Below are 6303 nucleotides of genomic sequence, written 5' to 3' on the forward strand. Positions count from 1 at the left end.
TCATCAATCAAGTGATGAAAATGAGATAGCTCAGATTCAGTGTTGAGGTTTTCAAGCTTTGTGATCTGTTGCTGGACACTAACAAGAGTATCTACAATCCCAGGCAAGCGGGATTCTAGAGTTTCTTGTACATTTGCCAAATCACTTTGCACTGCTGCTATTGTACCTTCAAGATGGGTTATGGTACTTTGAATTTTTCCAAAATCTTCATATGTTTCAAGTTCCAGCTTAATATTGGCAACACTCCGAGTTATTGCACTCAAAGCATCAGAAGATGGCAAGTTGTTCATAAAATTTTCAAGTGTCTCAATTTTTTCTTTAACCTCGGCTATGGCATTGTTCAAGGGGTCCAGATTAGGTATCTGTAATGATTGAATCTGTTCTTTTAGAGTGGAAATCACTAGATCAAAATCTTCTTGTGATTTTATGCTTTTGACAATTGTTTGGAGCTGTGCCTGGACATTATTTATTTGCTCTTCCAATTGTTGTTTCAATTGCTCAGAGTTGGTGGCCTGGGTCTTAAATTTGGCTTGAAGAGCTGCTACAGCTTCTTCTAAACTTTGAAAATTATCTAATGTGGCCAGGTCAGTATATTTCTGAAGCAGCAATTTGAGTTCAGAATCAATTTTAAGAAGGGTCCATGCATTGTGATTGTAAATTTGTAATTTCTAGTTGAAGACTGGCATTGAGTGTGGTTTGTAAAGCTTGTAAATCACTTCTTAATTTCTTGACTCTGACATCAAGCATCAAAATCTCATCACTGTGATCTTCATGTCTTGTGTGGCCAAATATATCATTAGGCATTTTGTTTTTAGTGGTTATTTATTATAGAGTATCTGATTCTTAATTCTATAAAAAAGGGTATAAGCTTGTCATAGGATCCAGGGATCTTAATATATAAGCAGTCACCAGCAGAAACAGTATAAACAGTGCCAGAAATCATGTTTGAGTGCTTAATTCTATAAATATTTCTCCCTACTGAAATCTTGACATCACCCTCAGGGGTTGTAATAAATTGTAATTGACCACCTACAGGTAATTGGTAATAATTTAAATTATTGTTAAATATGTACAATGTTTTACGTGTTTTATCATCAACATCTGTAAGTATGCTGTTCAGATGAATAATTAACAAACCACTCAGTTTAGATATTATATCAGAAGAGGGTGATGGTGTTGGCAGCTCCATAATAGCCTGTTTTTTGAACCCAAATAAGTTCATAGGCATGTTTATTTATTTCAAATTATGCTCTGTAATTGGGCATTGATTGCCATTTTTCAAATAACAATGACCCCATGGTAGAGTATGTATGCCACATGATAAAATGCATCTCTTATCATCATGTGGGTCCAGAGCCACTTTTCTTACAATATTGCTAGTCAGCAAGTGATCCACACTCTGAATTCTGGATTCTGATGTTCTGATTAAACTCTGGGATTTGAGACAATTTTTATAATCTTCAAATTGGAGCTCTTTTTCCACAGTTACTCTGCCAATGCCCTTGGCTTTTTTGGCAACAACACCACTACATGTTTCAAAACTGTACATCTTGGCACTTAACCCAGCAAATGCCACAATAACATCACCAAGTGTCTCATCTTTTAACTTGCCAGGCACCTTTTTGTTGTGGTGTTGAATCCTTGTATGTTCACTGCTATCAAAATATTCAAGCAATTCAGGCTGGGACATATCTTGATAAACATCTTCTGTTTGAATATCAAGAACAAAACTATCTGTATCCATGTACATCAGTTTTACACGATCCTTATAAAAAGGCTTCAACACATCATAATACAATTTTAACATGTGTAATTTGGCCAATTCCAATATCACAGCCCCTACATAAATAGGTTTATCAAACTTAATCTTTGTTTTTTTCATGTTGAAAAGTGCCATATTTTCATCATAAATTCTTCTATAATTGAAGTTGGGCTTTGCTATCAATTTTTTGCTCCGGCTGGGGTCAGTAATTATTTTAACATCAGTATGTTTTCTGACATTTTCAATTGTTTTGCCATACACTGAATTGACCATCAATTTAAACAAGGTCTTATCAAATTGGCACATTGCAGATGTTCGAAGCTCTGTGTTTGTATCAATATAAGGCTTCAACCATATTGAGTGCCTGAACCTCAAAACTTTGCCAATTTTGGTCACTTGAACACCATGATTCATCAGGAACTGGAGGTTTTTGTAATATATGACATAGCCCTGTTTTGGCTCCAGACTCATCATCAATTTCTTCTGTTTAGAGCCAGGTGAGCACTTAACCTCAGGAATTGGGGGCAGATCAGAAAATGTGTTGTGTAAATTATCTGGAATTGTCAGATCAACCTCTAAGAAGAGGCCATAGTCACTGTCATCAAAATCCTTAAGATCTTCAATATTGAAATCTTCAACCCACTCAAGCCCTGCATATGGCAGTTTATCCATCATAGCATAACCATAGAGGCTGTTGGCATCTACATACAGTATATAATTTGATGGCAGTGCTGGATTATAATCGGGAATATATTTGTTATTAGCTCTGGCATATCTCTGAGAGCATTGCACCATGCCTCCTCTTATACATTATTCCATAAACAGATACATATCCTGATCCTGGATTAGATCCAATTGCATTTTAGTGTTTAAAAACATTGCAGACCATGCTAGGCCTGGGGCACTGTAAAAATACATTGGATCCAGTTTATAATTTTGCATGGAAGATTTTCTGAATGCCTGAAGTATATCAGCTAAGAGGGTCACATCAAGTTTTAAATAAGCCACGTGATAATCACCAAATGTCTGGCATTTTAAATTGTTCCACATCAACTGGGCATGGTGATAATCTTCATCAGTGATTCCAGATCCTCTGATTTTGCTGTAAAACTGTTGTTGTGGTGGCAGAGAACACTCATCAAATTTAGAAAAACCTTTAACATAATCATATGGATATACACCCTTCCGCCTAATTAATTTCAGGTCCTGATTTGGAAACAAGGCACATGTGATTTTGAATTGATCATCAGATAATTGAGTGGCCAGTGTAGCCAGGCTAGCAGACAGAATTCTGTAGGAATCAAGAAATCTTAAGTGAATAGGAACACCATTAACTTTAATTATTTTGCTAATAGCTATATATTTTTCATCATTTTCAGCTAAAATATTTAAATTCTGCTTGTCAAACCCCTCGTACCTGATCAAATGATGGAAATCATAATTGGATGCTCCATGGCAAAATATAGGGACAAATTTTGGTCTCTGGATCTTAATATTACAGCTATTACACAGGGCCATTAAGAATTTACCATCTGTGTGAGAATGGTGTTTCACCTTGATATTTGTATCTGAAAATTCAGAATCACATACCGGGCATTTTTCTGCATTGTTGAAATCTTCAAACTGTTTCTCTGTTAAAGGCAACATAGGTTTTGATTTTAATAAGATATTAGATGCTATGTCACGGCACTCATTTTCTATTCTATGTGGAAATTTTTTGATGGCATCTGGTCCCATGTATGAATCTTTTTTACTAACAACACCATCCTGTACAACAACATAATAAAAACTAGAAGGTTCATGTAACTGGTATGGTGTAATTGAAGGTTCATCAGGATCTGGGCTACAGAATGCAAGAGGTTTGAGATTTGATTCAAAATCACAGACTATATATGCTGGGTGTTCCAACAAGGCTTCAAACTTTTTGAATTTGCCATTTTCACTTGGATTAGGCATCACCATATGAACAGATTTATGGTTGCCACAGTATTTCAGATGCTCAATTAACTTGTTTTTAGCAATTTCTGCATTTTTTCACGAACCCCATTTATTATTTTTTTACCATCAAATACAGTTAAACATCTTCTGCATAACTTGAATATTGTATTGGATTTGTCTAGTTGTGTTCTGACTAAAGCTTCAAGATTATGTATCAGAGTATAATGATATGTGCCATCCCCTTCAATTAAGAGCAAATCAATCGGAATAGCAGAATCATCATCAAGTGTACTGATTCTGAGAGGTGCTATCAAGCAATTGCCACGGCCAGTGGAACAAATAAATACATTAATAGATGATTGTTTACCATTAATATCCCTGGCCTTTTTTTCAAATTTATCAATATTCTGAACAGACATTGGATATTCTAAGCCCTTCATTGCATCATCAAATATGTGTTCATGCTGTTTATAATAACTTATTCTCTCAGGATTTCTTAAAACTGGAAACAAAGCAGCTAAAATACACCACAAAAAGCATTTCTCATCATTATTTTCTATATTAACCACGGCTTTTTTGTTTTTAATATTGGCAGGTAATAGCAGATATGTGGAACCTTGTAATGGGCTGAATTCAGAAATATTAACATATAACTTGTGTGGAGAACCGCATAGGCTCCATCCAGACTCTTTTGCTGGAAATTCAGTGTGTTTAATATTTAATTGATCTATCAAACTGCTTATTATTTTGTCTAAATTTGCATTTGAATATACCGGTACAGTTTCTGTTATGTGGGGCTGTGTAAATTTTGTGCCATTTGGTTTCTTATATTGTGTAAACAATTTGAGAGACAGCTTATAAGAGCCATTTTGTGCATTTAGAATTGCCTGCACATCAGGATTTACACTGTTCAAAAAATTCTTAATACCACATCTTGGCTCTGATTTAAAACAGTGATCCCTAAGTTGGCCATTAAAACTGCTATGGATAGGTAGTTCATAGCGTGGCTGCTTTGCTGCTCTAGCATTAAGAGGTGTTTCATGCTTCCTTTTCAGACCAGATGTAGATGGTTGTGGGGGCAATGTTGATGACTGTGCAGAGCAAGTACCTTTATGTTTATATGTGAAATATTCCATGCTATATTTTCTATGGCATTGAGGGCATATTTTAGTGGGAGTTCTGCATTTGTATAGAAGACAATTCCTTTGGTGCCTGGCCCAATTAGAGCTAAATATATTTTTATTGCATTGATCACAATATTTTTGATTTGGCATTTTTGTTGTTGTTTATTATATAAAATTTCTTGGGGTTCAAATCAAAATTCTATGCTTAATAAAAAATATCAGTTGGGTTCAGCAGTGTGATTTGTGTGTGTGTATATGTGTGTGTGTGTGTGTTAATATTTTTGGCTTTGGTATTTTTGTTGTTGGTTTATTATATAAAATTTCTTGGGATTCAAATCAAAATTCTATGCTTAATAAAAAATATCAGTTGGGTTCAGTGCAGACAAAAAAACTGCATAGCTCTATGTCAATTAGTTCTTGAGATATTAATTATTTTGTATTTAGGAACCACTTTGGCCCCCCTGCCAAAAATTGGCTTTTATTGCATCAGTGTATATTGTTTCTATGACCTTACTTGGGTTTTCCGCCAAATTATATGCTTCTAAGTCTCCTATACTTTGGTGGAGCCTGTTCAGGTTCTATCCCCCGCGATGTGGGTTCCTCTGCCGATCCAGCAAAGGTGAGGAATCTGCACTGTGCTCTGGCTTATATAGATTTATAGAGCCAATAGAAACCTTGCTTATTTAAACCAATCAGAAAACACCACATCATCACATTATGTCATAACCAATTAATCAGAAAACAACACATGCCTAATAATTTATTGCATAATATTACACAACATGATGCAATAGAAGTGTACCGGGAAGTAAATATGTATGGATGTGGGTGGGTGGGGGTAGGTGTGGGTGGGTGTGGGTGGGTGTGGGGGTGGGTGGGGGTGGGTGGGTGTGCATCTTGGCTTAGATTTAAGTGCTGTGTTCAAAATAAAAATATAGTGGCTGGTAACTGTATCCAAGCCTTATTATAATAATTTTTGTTTCTCCATTCTGTCACTAATTTTGATCCTAGGATAATTATATTTATGGGGGTGACTCTGCATGGCCCCCAGAGCAACATACTGAAATTTTGAAAAAATCGATTATTTTATTTTTGCAATTTTCACTAGTTTTGATCCTAGGCCAGTTATATTCCTGGGGGTGACTCTGCATGTTCCCCAGAGCAACATACTCAAATTTTGAAAAAATCGATAATTTTTTGAATTTTGATTATCTCTGGAACCATGAATCCTAGAGACATGGGGTTTGTTGCTTTGGCCTGGGCATGGCAAGATGCAACTTTTTGATCTCTATAATTTTTCAAAAATCTCTTGTTGTTCTCTAGATCTTGAATAACTTGCCTATTTTTCAAGATAGGTGCATGGGGGTTGCATATTTGAAATCTAGAAGCTGTTTAGAAGTTTTGTTAAAAAATCGATAATTTTTTGAATTTGAGATTTTTCAAAAACTATCCGTACTGGAGACTTGAAATTTTGTAGGC

The sequence above is a fragment of the Lepisma saccharinum genome, chromosome 20, assembly GCF_977018435.1.
Source record: "Lepisma saccharinum chromosome 20, izLepSacc3.1, whole genome shotgun sequence".
Taxonomy (NCBI): domain Eukaryota; kingdom Metazoa; phylum Arthropoda; class Insecta; order Zygentoma; family Lepismatidae; genus Lepisma; species Lepisma saccharinum.